The sequence below is a fragment of the Oryctolagus cuniculus genome, chromosome 3 (assembly GCF_051225735.1).
Source record: "Oryctolagus cuniculus isolate XC-2025 breed Fujian yellow rabbit chromosome 3, ASM5122573v1, whole genome shotgun sequence".
Classification (NCBI taxonomy): domain Eukaryota; kingdom Metazoa; phylum Chordata; class Mammalia; order Lagomorpha; family Leporidae; genus Oryctolagus; species Oryctolagus cuniculus.
The window spans coordinates 62,007,945-62,025,777 of NC_142869.1; the positions used below are offsets into that span (position 1 = coordinate 62,007,945).

General features: G+C 42.8%; 1 protein-coding gene across 2 annotated transcripts in view; it reads left to right on the top strand.

Annotated features, from left to right (window-relative positions):
• CCDC141 (coiled-coil domain containing 141) overlaps window positions 1-17,833 on the top strand; it is a 202,735-nt gene that overhangs the window by 24,438 nt on the left and 160,464 nt on the right. The window lies entirely within an intron of this gene.

Below are 17,833 nucleotides of genomic sequence, written 5' to 3' on the forward strand. Positions count from 1 at the left end.
CTGGTTCATTCCCCAGATGGCTGCAACGGCCAGAGCTGAGCTGATCCATAACCAGGAGTCAAGAGCTTCTTCCAGGTCTCCCATGCAGGTTCAGGGGCCCAAGCAATTGGGCCATCTTCTACTGCTTTCCCAGGCCATAGGATAGAGCTGGATCAGAAGTGGAGCAGCCGGGACATGAACTGGCGCCCATCTGGGACGCCAGTACTGCAGGTGGTGGCTTTACCTGCTACGCCACAGCACCAGCCCCTTATGATTCTGTAATGAATGCTTCTGGTTTGAAAAGTGACCACCCTCAAAAAAAACCCCATACTTCTCTTTTTTTAAACCAAAGTGATTGATTCAATATATGGGCAGAATTTTCCAAGTAGTTTCAAATTTGATCTCTTTCTTTGATTACATGTTACTGGTGTTTCCTAGAGACAGCGGGACCACTGATACGTGAGTAACTTGGGTTTGGCAAAGGAACCCCTGCCAGTTACGGAGGGGACGGAACTCTTAATTAAATGGAGGCGCCCTGTTGTGAGCTTTCTGTTGGAGGCCGTTTAGGCTTGGGGCAGCTGTGGCCCTCGGGGTTGTCAGCAGCTCTTTGACCCCAGCTTCTGTTTCATACTGGAAGGCGACCAGACGTGTAGTCCTGTCACTTGTGTGCCAGTTTGGATTAGGGGCAGCCCGTACAAGTAAAGCAGGGTAATAAGACCAGAGAATAGGCATGTGCAATAGGTTTTCATTGCTAGAATTAGGCAGTGGTGTGTTCATTTCTCTTTCATTAGAAAAATATTTTGAAACCAAAAAGTCATTTTACAGTATGCATAAACCCAGAATTAAATAAATGTGGTTTGCAGAGAAGGGTATCAGACATGTTGATTTAGAAATAAAACCATAAATATGCCCATAAAAGGAAATGTGATTTGCAAAGAATTGACCCAGCTAGCTCACCACTGCCTTATACTTTTGCTACCATTAACAATGACATTGATTCGAACAGTTACTACCTCTTTATTGAAGATTGAACAGTACCAGGCACTGGGTAAGCACTTTGCCTCCATCACCTCATCTCATTCTTGTAACAGTACTGTGAGGGAAACCATATTATGCCCATTTTCTAGATGTGGAACCTGAGACCTGGTGATTGTGTGAGATCCCACAGGTAGGAACAACAGAGCTTCTGCTGGTGGAGTCTTCAGTGACACTTAGCTTAGCCCTCTTGCGCTCACTTATCCTGTCCTTCCCATCCAGTTTCTCACGCTACATATCTCACCAGTAGAGGGTCATCATTTGAAGGTATCGAGCAATTATTCTTTATTCAAATATAAAATGTAGAACAAGCACTTCGCTGTCCTGCATTTTGCCAACTGGATCGACTCTCCTTATACTCCACTTTCTTGACCCTAAAGCCTTTCTCAGCCTTGGTTTCACTGAGGCTCAGTGATGCTTTTTAAAAGAAACAAAGTCTTCAAGTTATAATAACTATTTCCTGTTAGTAAAGTTGTTGGCTTTAGCAGTATGTGAGAAAGGACTGATCAGGAATATCAACGCTCACTCCACTTCCCTGTAATCATGAAAGATCCCACAGATTTGCTTAATCTCATCAGTGTGCATGGCTCACTCAGGCTGCCATTAGGACGTGTTGGAGCCTTAGGAACATCATGAACTTGGCCTTCACTGGGTGACACCACTGGATGGTTTCGCAAAATACCAGTCTAACAGCTAGGTCAGAACAACGCCACAGGGGAGGGAACGCAGTCTCAGGTGAAGGGCCTTGCTCAGCTCTGGGAACAGGCTGCGCTGGCACTCACACTCTGACGAACACTCTTTGCCACTGTACCTTCACCGTGTTGGCTGCTGCAGCTTCCTGGCACACGCTGCACACTGAAGCCTTGAGTGGTCTATACTGCACTCCTAATCCTGTGACAAGGGCTTTGCCATCACAGCAAATGACGAGGCTCCCTTGGCCTCCAAGGTGGAAGATGCACCAAAGCCGGGCCCAGTGCCAGCACAGAGGATTCTCTTGTGCGGTTTAGATCCCTGGCTGGTGTCAGGCTGATGGGCTCAGAGGAGCACTGTGGCACCCTGGGGTGTGTGTGTATAGAGGTGTCACATACTTGATAGAAAGGGTAAGTGCTTTCCAATTTTAACTCTGATGCTCCTTAGATGGTTGAATGGGAGAACAAAGTAAGAGCACTTGGATTTGAAACATGCACTTGTTTTCTATTGCACATTTTGGATCATAAGTGCTAGTAATCACGAAGTCTTCATTGCTAATGGGCATGAAATGATTTTCTCATATCTTTTCTATTTGAATGGTCTTCCCGACACCTTGACATAGACTAAGAGTTATACTGGTGTATTTAAACTATATGGCTTCAACTTTTAAAGTCAATATTAATTATTAAAGCATAATATCCTACTATAAAATAGTTATTTTGCTTTTTACATGAGACAGGGTATGAGGTAAAGAGGGAAGAGAAGATAAAATTGTTTACATGTAGCTTTGACTACGTGAACACTGATGAAAGTTTTTCTGTATGAAATAAATATGTAATTAAATTGGAATTATTGGCAGAAGAGATGTGCAGTGTTGCGCACTGTAAGTGTGTAACAGTAAAGCCTTGGAGTTGATAGGATGGATGCATCTCTATTTTCATTAGTCTTCTGCATACAACAGCACTTCAAAAGTTTGTGGAAAATGGAATGAAAAGATTAGTGTGGCACAGACACAAAAAAATGGAAGTCCCTGCAGTTTTTTTATAATGTGAAATTTTGTGAACTTTCTGAAGACCCCTCATGTGAAATAGTGGTTATTCGATTTTTTTTTTTAAATACAGGTGCTTTGCTTATCAATAATGGATACCATCAGTATATTTTCTTAAAGCTGTCAAGATGATATGGTATTTGAGACATGGATTACATATTTGGACTTGTATCAGGTGTTAGGGTCAATCAGACTGTTGACTTATGTTGTAACATTGGCTCACTGTACACAAGTATATTTTTGAATCCACATATGACAAAGCACAATGTTCTGAACTTAGGGCTATGGGGCGCCACAGACATAATGAAATGGAAATTGGATTCTTAGGTTTTAAAACATTTGTTTTAAACAATTTAAAAAATATATCTGAGAGGCAGAGAGACAAGGAGAGAGAGAGAACGCCCATCCGTGGTTAGCTTTGGAAATTCCCACCGCAGCCAGGGTGGAGCTGAGGCTGCGGCCAAATGCAATCCAGGTCTCCTGTATCAGTGCAAGGAACCGAATTACTTGCACTGCTGTCCCCAGGGTTTGCATTAGCAGGGAATTATTTTCTAAAAAATGCTTAATGGCCTATCTTCTCAGGGTATGAATTTTAAGATACTGGTATTACCTCTTATTGATTGATTGATGGCTATTTACCTCCTGTGGTAACTTCATCTTGAATTTTAAGAAGATCGCATATGCTTCCCTTTAGGAAATAAAGCAATGAGTAAGGCAGTCCTTACTCTCACCTTGCTTTTTTTTTGTTTTTAAAGATTTATTTATTTGAGAGGCAGAATTACAGCCAGATAGAGGGAGAGACAGAGCAGATAGATCTTCCATCTCTTGGTTCACTCTTCAAATCAGTGGAGCTGGGCCAATCTGAAGCCAGGAGCCAAGAGCTTCCTCTGGATCTCCCACACAGGTGCAGGGGCCTAAGTGCTTGGGCCATCTGCTACTGCTTTTCCAAGCCATAGCAGAGAGCTGAATCAGAAGAGGAGCAGCTGGGACTCAAACCAGTGCCTATATGGGATGCTTGCGCCGCAGGTGGAGGCTTAGCCTACTATGCCACAGATTTTAATCCACAGAATGTAAAACTTGCTGAGTCAGAATTCTACTAATGTGACACACGAACTAGAGTAGTAGAAAGCGTGACAGAGGTGCCCTAGGAAGGAGGGATCGCTTTTGGCTGGGGTAGGTGGAAGGGTGCATGGAAGAAGCAGCATTTGAGCTGGGACTCCAAGGCTCACAGGGTTTGGCTATGCTGAGTCAAAGCGTGGAGGAGTCTGGTTAAAAAGCTTAGTGAGAGCTACAACAAATCCTCACTGTGGTGTGCAAGAGACGGATGAAAATAATACACTGAATACTTTATCATTCTCAAAATTTCCCATGATTTTTGTCTTCTGTTTTAATATCCTAAATTAATTACCTTCCCTCTCGTGGTAAAACTAAAGTTACTTTTATAAGCTAGACTTCCACCTGTTACAGGTGGGCTGTGACATCAGGATATCCTGCAGCTATTTGCTCTTTTAGAAAATTGCTATTCAGGGGACCATTTAATGCTCCACTGAAGAGAAAGCCCTCAATCTTTCCCAAGCGCCATGTGGCTGCTGAGGTGGCGCAGTGTCCATAAAATATGCGACACTTAAAACTGGCGATTTCAAAGTCACACTTAAAAAGACAGAGTGCATTTTTCAAGTTTCACAGAACAGCCTTGGCTCCTTATCCTTTTGGAACCAAAGGGGAAAATAGTGCCTTTTGGCATCTCTCTCAATAAGCAGCTTTATGATGTTAGGCAGAATGTCTTTTTCTCAGTTCTAAAATACTTTCCCAAGTTTAATGACTAACCAAGTAGGAGAAGAAAACTTAAACGAAGCTGGCCTTGACCGAGTCCTGAGGCAAGCCATCTTTCATGGGTTGCTTGTCTTAGAAATTCCATCTCTCATTGTCAACACCAAGTCTGTTACACTGTAAACTGAGGATTCCATTTTGTCCTGTTAAACAACCGACTCTAAAAAACGTTATTACTGCCACTGTCAATTAATCTAAGTGTTTTATTTGGTGACTGCCCTGAGGCCCCTTCAACTTGAGAATGGATTTTTTTATGTCTGAAAATGTCTTTTTTTTTCCTTCAAAGTAAGGACAAAAATCGATTTTTTTTAGATTTTGAAAACAGGTCAGAAGAGTGTTTTTGTACTTCAGATGGTGTCTAATATTTCTTTATGGTATTTTGTGTAACCTGCCACTTTTTGCAAGTTTAAAGACAGCGCCAAAGAGAAGAGGAGGCATTATTATCCTATAATCCTCTGCAGGAGGTGGCAGGGAGTGAGGGTCTAAGGAAGAACACAGAGACGACCGGAACTGGGACCCAGTGTGCTCAACCCCCGGTAGTCAGGGGCAGATGCTGCTCCCACTCAGTCACACCCATGCAAACATCTCCTCCTCCATTCAGGTGTGAGGGCGGAAGCTCATCTGCCAGTTTCTCCAGTTTACCATGGAGTGACATGGCCCCTTGGCACAAAGCAATACAACTACGGTTAAGATTTGTTTTGCAAAAGTCAACTTCAATACAAACCAGAAAAGTAAGATGTGTGGGGAAATTTGGACTAATAGGTCAGTTGTTTGCACTTACTTTTGTCCTAAACAATTATTAGAAAGCCCAAAGTAACTGATAAAACTCAGAAAGTCTGTTATAATTTATCATTTCTAAGTTATAATTTTTCATTAATAAGTTAAAATTTATCATTATTTCGGCTATGTGAAAATTGAGACTTCAGATGAATAAACTGACATTTGTGTGCAAATCTCTCCTTATTCCCACTAAAATAAAAAAAAAAATCCTTGAAGCCTAGGGCACAGCATAGGAAATATATTTTATACCTGTCATTTGCATGGGTGCAAATTCACCCACGCTTCACCGTATGTAGCACCTTACACCCGTTAGCAACGTGGACTCTCAGCAGCTAACCTAGACCTGACCACTACCACAATGCCAGTGCTTTCCTTCCAAATCGCAGCTGAACTCATCCTGTTTTCCGCTTCCTAGAAATTAACCAGTGGAATAAGAAATGAGCTCATTCTTGCTCATTCATCAAAAGCTGTCAAGATAGTAATGTGTCATTCCTCCTACTCATTCAACAGTGAATGAAACCATACTGTGTGTCAATGGGTGCATTCGGTGCAAGGAAACAAGTACGATGTGACTCCTGTCACTCTAGAAGCTTAGACGAAGCTGGGCCATTGGTTGCAATTTTATATTTTGAAAATTTTCAAACCTACAGAAATCCTCTACCCACATTACTTTCTGTTAATGTTGTTCCATGTTTTTCTTTCCCATCCTCCCTCCAGATGTGTGTACATTTTTTTATGTAGTTTTGGTTTTTTATGTGGATGGAGTGGAAAGAACTATTTAAAACTAAGTTTGGGGCTGGCGCCGCGGCTCACTAGGCTAATCCTCCGCCTTGCGGTGCCAGCACACCGGGTTCTAGTCCTGGTCGGGGTGCCGGATTCTGTCCCGGTTGCCCCTCTTCCAGGCCAGCTCTCTGCTGTGGCCAGGGAGTGCAGTGGAGGATGGCCCAAGTCCTTGGGCCCTGCACCCCATGGGAGACCAGGAGAAGTACCTGGCTCCTGGCTTCGGATCAGCACGGTGCGCCGGCTGCAGCGCGCCGACCGTGGCGGCCATTGGAGGGTGAACCAACGGCAAAAGGAAGACCTTTCTCTCTGTCTCTCTCTCTCTCACTGTCCACTCTGCCTGTCAAAAAAAAAACAAAAACAAAAACAAAAAACCCCAAAAAAAACAAAACAAAACAAAAAAAAACAAAAGAAACAACTAAGTTTGGGCTTCAGAGATGGACACTTACACAAGGAAGTCCAGTAAGTGTGTAAGGGATTCACTAGAAACCCACAGAAAGTGTGATTCTGGGGAAAAGAAGGGTGTAGGAGGAGATCGGGGCCGTCTTCATAAGGGAGTGCTTGCCGCGTCTAGGAGGTGGGAAGGCAGCTTGAACAAGCACGGGGCTCGTAGGAAGGCCCCAGCACCTACCCGATGGGGATCGTCAGAAGAGCACCAAGTAGTTGGCACAGTGTGACGCTGGGCTAGGGAGAAGGAGATCGGGAAAAGGGTTGTGAGGAAGACAGGATCGACGAGTAGGCAGTGGCCAGGCTGTAGTCAGGTGGGCCACAGAAGGCTTCTCTTTATCTGGGGGCTGACCAAGAATCTCTGACAGTGCGAGGAGGGGAGTAACCTGGTTTGTCCTTTTTATCAGAATTTTACATAGAAAAATGCCAAGAGTTCAAAGGACAACTGCAAAGGGGAGATTGTTCATGTACTCTGGTAAGCCTGTGTGAAGTGATATTTTGGCTTTTGAATGTCCTAATATTTCACTTATGCATCAGTGCCCGATTTTCTCTCCATAGATATGCACGACGTGATTCTAAAACATGGTTGTACATCAGAATGAAGACTTTTAAGAGAAATAGAGCCCCAGGTTTTTTGTTTTTTATTTTCTCTCCAAACCTATTATTGAGTCAGAATCCTCAGGAGAGATTAGGGACTGGAGAGTTTTCCAAAATCTCCCATAGGTGGCGCTGGTGCAGCCATTTCGCTCCCCGTGGTTCGGGGACGCTACCCTGTGGCATGGCAGGAAGGATTGAACTGCCGAGGTCTTCGCAAAGGACTGGGGACCGATCAGTGCCTAAGAGCGCCCTGCCAAATGCCTTGGGCATTGATCCCATCAGCCTCGTTACTCAGGCAGCCATATCAAATTTTTTGCCATGTCTTTTTGTGTCCTTGGAAAGTATCAAAAAATAAGGCCTACAGCTCCTCAAATGCTTGACCAATGCACGGACATTGCTTAGCCCAAATGTTAGCAGACATGCTAGCAGTGTGATTCTGAGTTTTTGTTTGGCCAAAGTGTACCAGCAATACTGATCCATTAACATAAACATCCCAGATAGCCTACAGCCCAGCTGTTTGTTCACTTTTCAGCAATTCTGTTACTTTCACTCTTTTGATAGAATATCTGCTCTAGAGAGATAATAGAACATAGAAGATGACATCATCACCTTGTGAACACCATCACTCTGAGACTTTATAGGCGATTCCCTGGTCCTCTTTCTGAATCAGTCATTACCGTGCGATAATGGCAGATAATCTAAGTGATAACATGTGAAGGTAATAACGGTAGTTAATCCAGACATATTAAATAATGGAGATAGGAAAAATCATTTGAGGCTAAACTTGACAGTCATCCCATGACTTTTATTTTTAAAATGTTCAGAAATAAATGATTTGAAACATTATATCTTCTTGCTTGGCAAAAGAAGTATTACTGAATAAATAATCATTCGTTGACATTTCATTAGTGCATGTCAAAACCAAGACTCTTGCTAGACATTAAATAATTTTTTAAAAAATCTTTTACTTCGGACTCTCAACTGCTTAAAATGAACATCTTACTTAGACATATAGGGCACGTTGGGGAAACAGGACCGATCTTTAGGGTGGACAGTCCACTTTTCAAAACCCATATTCCAGTGTGGCAAGTCTATTAACGCAGCTAAATAGTGATGTTTCTCAGGGGAGAGTTCTTTTGTTAACCATCAAGTCATTAGCAGAGTTGATTTTAAGATTTTAATTTGTTTCACATATGTATTAATTCCATTTGGGGGAAGCCAGGAGAAAATGTGGATTGCATTCTGAATGTGTTTACTTGTGTGAGTAGGAGGAATGGGTACAGGTGAGCCTGATCCGGGAAGGAAGGCTAGCAGTGCTGTCAAGCTCTGTCAGTCCACTCCTGGACAAATTCCCGACACGTGGCAGTAGGTTACCTCCAGTCACCTAAACCTGGCTCTCAACTCACCAACTTAGTAACTCTGGTTAATGGAATCTTTCCAGGTGGCCTCAACAAAAAAGAATCTGATGGAATCTTGTTTTCCAAGCTTTGGTCACTGGATCATTGTCCATCCTTGAATCTGTCACATTTTCATCATTGAGCCATCAACTCATCTACAACAGATTGGACAGTTCTGATGGACTAGCCCCAAGTTATCTCCTTTCCCTGTCAATAAGTGAGGGGCTGTTGGCTCTTCCCCAAATCAAACGGCCATGGGCTTCTCATGAAAAACAGGGACTCTGCTGACAGAGGGAACAGGGTTATTGTATTGGCAATAAAGAAGAAAAGAAAAAAAGCCTACAAGTCCATCCTAGTGGCTTATGTTTCCCATCAGCATTTATATGTCTAAGAAAGGGAGAAAAATCATTCTTCAATGGCAAAAATGAATTATGCCCTCTCAAGTGAGGAAGAATTGCATTTCTTTAACAGTGGAAACAGTCATTTTATTCTTGTATTTCAGTAAGTTCTTAAATATTATAAGCCTCTCACTAACCCCGCTTCTCATTTTAAATACTCATATCAAATACTCATTAGAGAAAATGAAGTATTTTGCATAAAAAGTTTATATCTTAGTTCCTCCTTGTAAATGGCAAGCCCTCAGTGAATGTTTAGTAAATTTATGGATTATTTTATAGTCGAAACATGGAGTTAGATTGGGCCTTAGAAGGCATCTAGTTAATGTCTGGCATGGTTGCAGGTGTCCCCTCACTGTATCTCACAGAGTGGTAATTGATTCACACTTGGAAAATTCTCATAGGAAAATTTCAATGTTTTCTTCTCAAGGGGGTAGTTTGCCATCTACCAAGATCCTATAAAGTAATCAGAAGCTGATACCATTGAACTTCCAACTGCAGTGCCCATAATGTTCAAAATAATTATTATCGAGTGATATCTCAAGATATTCCAATGAAATCAAATCAAGAAGCTGGCTTTTATTCAGGGAAATTTGAAACAAAGATTCTTTGCTATGCTCTATATTTTCCTTGTGATAATTATCTTTTTATGGTTATCCATAGATAAATCACATACATGGGTAAGCTCAGGCCTTGGATTAACATGCAGTGTCCTGTCCTCTTTATAAGATAATAGGCTGTGACTTAGTGAGAAAAAGTAATATGCAGAGCTACTGTAGTAGCATATCAGGAATGTGATCCCCAGAGTCTGGTTCTTCATTGCTGATTACATTGTGTACCCTGCATCAGAGTGGAGACTTACTGTTAACTACTTTGTAATGTGGGCAGTCAAGGCAAATTCATCTCTACCACTGGGGAAACAACTCGATGTGCGTGATTTTCTGTTGGCCTGAATATATCAACTTTATACATCAAACACAGAACATTAGTGCAACATATTTCTTAGCAAACTCTATCTGCTGAGAAGAAAAAAAAGTTTTAACTATTAATAGACATTAAAATAGGTGAAAATATCAGGGCAAGTCCATCCAGAAACAAGCACAAAGCCAAAAAAGAGCCTTATCCCACTCTCCAGATTGGCTGAATGCATTGATCAAATTATCTAATTGTTTGATAATAGTTCCCTTAAATGTCCTGGTGGGATATAGGTCACATTACTGTGATTTCACAAGAATGCCAAGCCCTCTGTTTGGGAGCTGTATCCTGCTCAGTATTTGCAAAGCTTTCTGGAGCTTCATCCCATCTATTGCACTGTCCTGTCCGGCTTCAGGCTTCTTCCATCAAACTCTAGAATGATCTCTGGCTTGCTGGCTTTGTTATTGCACTGTTTCTGCCTTTGCTTCCTGGAATTTTCTGATTTGTAGTTGCTTTGCTATCCAGCACATCGCTCCGTCTCCTTGTACCTTCTCTTCTGATCTTTTTGTTTCAACCCTGTCATTTTTTCCCACCTGAAGCTATTACCATCTTTTTTTTTTTTTTTGGAAAAAAGATTGATTTATTCATTTGAAAGATTGACAGGGAGAGGAAAGAGAAAGACTGAGGGAGGCAGGGAAGGTTATTGGCACTGACAGCTGGGAATCTGTGTGGACATATGTAAGAATATTTCTGTAGGATGAAGGGACAAATCAATCTGGAGGGAGCTGATATGTGGATGGGTATTAAGAAAAAGCTAAGAGAAGCTGTTTATTGTATCCGTTAAATCACCACTTGGGAGGATGGCACTGTGGCCTAGTAGGCTAAGCCCTCACCTGCAGCATCACCATCCCACATGGGTGCTGGCTTGTGTCCTGGCTGCTCCACTTCTGATCCAGCTCTCTGTCTACAGCCTGGGAAAGCAGGAGAAGTTGGCTCAAGTGTTTGGGCCCCTGCACCCATGTGGGAGACCCAGAGGAAGCTCCTGGCTCCTGGCTTCAGATCAGCACAGCTCCGGCCATTGCGGCCATTTGGGGAGTGAACCAGTGGATGGAAGGCCTCTCTCTCTGTCTCCCACCTCCCTCCTCAAACTCTACCTTTCAAATAAATAAACTCATGAAAAAAAAACCCTACACCACTTGGGGACCTATTGTAATGCCTGGGTTTGAGTCCAGACTCTGCTCCCAATTCCAGATGCTTGGAATCTGAGTCTCTGCCAGCCATGTGGGAGGCTCAGATTGTTTTCCAGGCTCCAGACCTCAGTCTGACCCAACCCTGGCTTTTGTGGCCATCTGGGTAGTGAAGCAGTGGCTTAGAGATCTCTTGGCATCAATCTGTCTCTCTGTCTCTTTATGTATCTCTGTGTTTCCCTTGGTTTCTCTGTCTTTCCAAAAAGGCTGAAGCAAAGAAGAAAGGAAAAGATAACCTATGACTAAATCTGTACTACTTGATGAAGAGGTGCTTGGAACTTTTCACTGAATGAGTGAGATGGATGCACGAATACATTTATGAATAACTTCAGCTTCCATTAGGTGTTATCTCTGAACCCCAAGAGTCATTGAGAACTGTTGTATTTGAACAAGTGACACTTTGGTTTCAGCTTTAATGGAAAATAGAGTACTCCTCCTTCCACTCAAGTGGGATACTTTCTTGAGGTTTCTGTTGATTGAAGATGTGATAAGTACACTCAGGATAACACGTAAATTTTTCACTCATAATTCACTACCCGACTATTCTTATTTATAATAAGAGTATTATTACTAAATTGATAAATAAGACATGATAAAATGAGCTCCCCCACTTTGTGTTTTCATACACTAACTTGTCTTAACTCATGGCTTTTGATGGTCTCCCATTAGGAAGAGCTGTTTCTCTCCATATAGCATAGAAATCTATATAGAGCTGTTGGTGGCTGAGAGGAGATGGAGTGGAGGAGTAGCACCAGGTTTCTGCAAGTGCCCAAAATTGTATCCCCAAGTTTGCTTGTTTTTAATTTTCATGAGGTGTCATTCCTATGACATTTCTGAACTCTTAAGGTCTAAATAAGAAGTGAGAGAACTAGAGGACTTGGGGGGTGTCATCAGGGGTGTTGCACAGTTGGAAACCTGGGAGGTCGTGGCAGTCTGGGAAATGAGGGGGCAGATTCTGGTCAGCCTAATGAAGTTATTCTGATAGTGGTGGAAGGTTCCGTTGCTCCAGTTTTGTCAGAAGCTTTCTCAGGTTAACGCAAGATGGGAACACTTGACCTCTGGAGTCTCCTCTCACTCTCACTGCTTGTGAAATACAGTGAAAGGATTTTAACCACTGGTTGAGCCTCTGCTGTGTGCCAGGCAGTCAGCGGTCCTCATTTGGTGGGACAATCCTTCATCATCCACATCTCACCCCCACAACCACATTGCGACAATGCTTCAACATGTTTGGAAACCCGTGACAAGTGCTGGAGTGTTAAACAAGAATAAGAGAGGGGCCGGCTCCGCGGCTCACTAGGCTAATCCTCCCCCTAGCGGTGCCGGCACACCAGGTTCTAGTCCCGGTCGGGGCGCCGGATTCTGTCCCGGTTGCCCCTCTTCCAGGCCAGCTCTCTGCTGTGGCCAGGGAGTGCAGTGGAGGATGGCCCAAGTGCTTGGGCCCTGCACCCCATGGGAGACCAGGAGAAGCACCTGGCTCCTGCCATCGGATCAGCGCGGTGCGCCGGCTGCAGCGCACCGGCCGCGGCGGCCATTGGAGGGTGAACCAACGGCAAAGGAAGACCTTTCTCTCTCTGTCTCTCTCTCACTGTCCACTCTGCCTGTCAAAAAAAAAAAAAAAAAAAAAAAAAAGAGAGAGAGGACTTGGTCTCCTGGGTTTCCCTCAGAGACTTGAGATTATCACTAGTGTGCAGAGGGTGTTTTGCCTTCCAGCCCTGTACATGACTTACATTTGTGCTTCAGGCTGCCTAATGGATACACCTTGATCTTCTAGGTGAAGGGAGAAGAACGAGGGTGTCTCCATAAAATGTCTCAGCAATGGGCATTAAAATGAAACAGTGTTTCTTGAATGCCCGCAGCATATGAGTGAGAACTAGGTTCAGAAGGGAAAGACTGGTGAATAGGATGAAATGGAACAGGGCAAATACTAACAACCACTAGAAGGACCAAGTGACATTCCTTCCATCTCTGCCAGCCTTGGAGAAGAATTATCACAGAGATCCAAGTGTGACAGTTGCCACACCTGGAGGCAGAGTCCAGTTTATGTTCAGGTCATGCTCTGCTTCCAGAATTTCACTGGAAGCACACATTAAGTGGTCGTTGTTCTGAGATTCTGGATTGGCTGAGAAATACCCCGGATCTGTAAATCCTCCCTAGTTATTTTCTCCTTGAATCTCTGTCTTGTCCAATATTTCAGATGGTTTTTGTAAGACCCTAGCAGTGTTGGACTGTACCTGGCCCCTGATCTCAGAACCCCAAGAGGGATCTAAAAGTCTGAAAGTATTTGCAGCAGAAATTTTTCTGCAGATCCTCAAAGCAGAATGTCTACTTGCTGTCGTGGAGGAAATCCCAAGTGCAGCTTGCACTGAATTAAACCCAGGAGCTTCAAGAACGTTCTGGCCTTGAGTTTGAAATGAATAGAAGATTTTATAGTTCATATTGAAGGTCATGAGAGAGTCCCAAGGAAGTATTGGAAGTGGGAATTGTAGTTCTTCAAGCTGTCTGTCCCTAAAAATTCTACATCACTCATTTATAAAGTGTCACCTCAGTAGGGAAAGGATGGTATTAGAAGAACAATTTTACATGTGTTTAATAAGGTTTAGAGGGCTCTGTGTAGAAATGGTCTCCCAAAGACAATACAGATATAGTCAATTTTCAGATTTATCGTACTGCCTCTGTATCAAATATCAGAAATGTCACTGGAAGTTTGTTTACCTGTTTTCCAAAGAATGAATTCATTTCCCATCATTCCTTATTCTCTCCTGCATCTGTGCCATAGAATTATCAAATTCTTCTAGTTTTAGTTTTTTTAAAAAGATTTATTTATTTTACTTGAAAGAGTTACACACAGAAGGAGAGACCGAGACCGAGACCAAGACCGAGGCAGAGAGAGAGAGAGAGAGAGAGAGAGGTCTTCCATCCACTGGTTTACTCCCCAACTGGCCGCAATGGCCGGAGCTATGCCAATCCGGAGCCAGGAGCTTCTTCCAGGTCTCCCACGTGGGTGCAGGGGCCTAAGGACTTGGCCCATCTTCTACTGCAATCCCAGGCCATAGCAGAGAGCTGGATAAGAAGTGGAGCAGCCAGGACTCGAACTGGTGCCCATATGGGATGCCGGCACTGCAGGCGGTGGCTTTACCTGCTATGCCACAGCGCCGGCACGTACTTTCAGTTTGTACTACACTATTTGTCATGTGAATGAATTATCTTAGAATTTTAAAATCCTTATATTTTTCTTCTCTTTGTATATTCTTTTATTATTAGTATTAGCATCAATTAGGCCCAGTTAATTGGTGTTAATCATTTATTTTTAATAATTTTCTGTCTGGATATGTTGAAAATTGCTAGAGCAGTGTGAAGTCTACAACTACTAAAGTAAACTTGTCTATTTCTCCTTGTAGTTATTTAAGTTTTTGCGTCACATGTGTTGACCCTGTCATTAAGCTCATATACATTTAGGATTATTATGTCTCCACGAAAATTGGCCTTTTTATCATTAGGTAATGGGAAATAATATTCCTTGCTCTGAAATTAGCTCTGCCTGGAATTAATATAGCTACTCTGTTTGGATTAGTTTTAGCATGGTATATATCTTCATTCATGAACTATTCCCCCCTGAGTTTCATTGAGGTGTGATTGACAAATAAACTTTGTCTATATTTAAGATATATGTATTGAGGTGATACATGTGATGATATCAAGCGAACTGACGTTTCAGCACCTCACCATCTGTCCCTGTCTGTCGACTTTCGTTCTATCTCTGCCCTTGCATTGAAAGTCCTGTGGACAATGTGTGGTTGGGTTTTATTTTTCTTATTCAATCTAACAGTCCCTGTAGAAGCCAGGCAGAGGCAGGCAAAGGCAAGGAAGGAAAACTCAAAGCTCTCCTGTTGTTTCTAAGTTACTGTTTCATGCTCAGTGTTCACTTGGTTGCTGTAAACCTTTGGTTACCTTCCAGAGTTCTGACAAAGTTGACGGTGTTTTTTTTTTTTTTATGTTACTGTTAAAGGATGGGCCCTTAGGACTATCTACTCTGTCATTTTCATTAGCATCTGTCAGATGTTTTCATATTTAAAAAATCATTTCAGAGATTATCCTCAAATTTTCTAATTTCTGGTTTTGTATTTGATAAATTCATCCCCTCAATTTTTGTTTTATAATTTATAATTTTCCCATAAACTTGAATATTTAATTCTTTTTTTTTTTTTCTGGGGCAGGCAGAGTTAGAGAGACAGAGATAAAGGTCTTCCTTCCATTGGTTCACCCCCCATATGGCTGCTACAACCGGCACGCTGCGCCAATCCGAAGCCAGGAACCAGGCACTTCCTCCTGGTCTCCCATGCGGGTACAGGGCCCAAGCACTTGGGCCATCCTCCACTGCCCTCCCGGGCCACAGCAGAGAGCTGGACTGGAAGAAGAGCAACTGGGACAGAATCCGGTGCCCCAACTGGGACTAGAACCCGGGGTACTGGTGCTGCAGGTGGAGGATTAGCCTAGTGAGCCGTGGCGCTGGCCTCTTTTTTTCTTTTTTTAATACAAAATTATTTAATGGTATGCATTTTGCTTTGTATGAGGGTACTTCAAAAAGTTTGTGGAAAATAAAAATAAAAGATAAGTCTGCTTTAAAACTTTTTTCTAAAATACAATTAAAAGGGGCTGGCACTGTGGCTTAGTGGGTAAAGCTGCCCCCTGCAGTGCCAGTATCCCATACAGGTGCCAGTTTGCATCCTGGCCATTCCACGTCTGATCCAGCTCTCTGCTGTGGTCTGGGAAAGCAGTGAAAGATGGCCCAAGTCCTTGCACCCCTACACCTACGTGGGAGACTCAGAAGGAGCTCCTGGCTTCAGATCAGCCCAGGTCTAGCCATTGTGGCCAATTGGGGAGTGAACCAGCAGAATGAAGACTTCTCTGTTTCTCTCTGCCTCTGCCTCTCTGTAACTCTGCCTTCCAAATAAATAAATAAATCTTAAAACAAAACATGTTTGTGGGGCTGGCGCTGTGGCTAAGCGGGTTAAGTTGCCGTCTGCAGTGCTGGCATCCCATGTGGGCACTAGTTCCAGGCCTGGCTGCTCTGCTTTGAGTCTGGCTCCCTGCTGCTGTGAATGGAAAAGCAGCAGAAGATGAACCAAGTGCTTGCATCCAAGTTGTGGGAGATCTGGATGAAGCTCCTGACCCCTGGCTGTGGTGCCCATTTGGGGAGTGAACCAGCAGAAGGAAGATCTCTCTGCCTCTCCTCTCTCTCTCTGTAACCCTGACTTTCAAATAAATAAATTTTTAAAAATAAAGTTTTTATTTGTTTAAAAATTTTGTTTTAAAAAATTTATGTATATGAACATACCTTAAATTTTTAAATGTAATAACTTCATTTTTTTTCTCAGCAGTCTCTTGTTTTATTCTATATTCGATCTTAGAATTATTCTTTAAAGTGTTCTAATTGATTTATTGTATTATGCATTCTTTTTGTTATTCATTCCTAATTTATTTTTAAAAAGGACATCCTCAAATTGTCCTCTTTTAGTTGATGTGTTTTATTTTTATTTATTTGAAAACCAGAGACAGACAGACTGACACTGAGAGATCTCTTCTATCTACTGGTTAATTCCCAAATGGAACAGCCAGAACTAAACCAAGCTGAAGCCAGGAACCAAGAACCCAATTTGAGTCTTTCAGGTTATTTATTTGAAATTCAGAGTTACAAAGAGGGAGAAAGATCTTCCATCTGCTGGTTCACTTCCAAATGGCTGCAACAGCTGGGGTTAGTCCAGACTAAAGCCAGGAGCCCCGAGCTTCATCCCTGTCTCCCGTGTGGGTGCAGGGGCCCAAACACTTGGACCATCTTCTGCTGTTTTCTCAGGACATTAGCAGGGAGCTAGTTCAGAAGTGGGGCAGCTGGATCCCAAAAACTGGGGCCTACATGGGATGCTGGCATTGCAGAGGGTGGATTTACCCACTGTACTACAATGCTGCCTCCTGTTTATTATTTTCAAATGATATATAATATTGGTTATAAGTATTCAAATTTCTATATTATGAATATTGTCTATATAAGGATTCTTAATATTTATATTAAGTTTCACAGGCACTCTAACAATTAATGGCAATTACTTAGAAAAAAGTAAATTTTACTGGGTTCATTTCTTTCCACTTTTTTTTCCTAAATCACTCTTCTGGATGTGTTCCAGTTAGTTTTCTTATTTCTTATGATGTGAGATCAACACACTATTCTTTGCCCCTGGAATGTAGAGATAATCTTTGATAAACCCGTCCAGTGTCTGAATCATGTTCAGATGTGAATCCTTTTATCTTGGTTTGCTCCCTAGTTTGCCACAATACACATGGCTCCCTCCGTCTGCCTGGAAGTTCGTGTTTATAGCTCTCTCCCAGACCTTGGAAGGCCATACACATTTTCAAATATCCAAGTGTTTAAAAATGGGACCTCGGTGGAGCAAGTTTTGTGCTGCAGTGGGTTAAGCATCCACTTGGGCTGTTCGCATCCCATACTGGAGCACTGCTTTGAGTCCAAGCTCCTTCACTGCCAATCCAGCTTCCTGCTAATGTGCTTGGGAAGGCAGTGGATGGATGGTGGCCGAAGTACTTGGGTTTCTGCCACCCACTTGGGACATCCAGATGGAGCTCCTGGCTCCTGGCTCCTGGCTATTGTGGTCATTCGGGTTGTGAGCCAGTGGGTGGGAGATC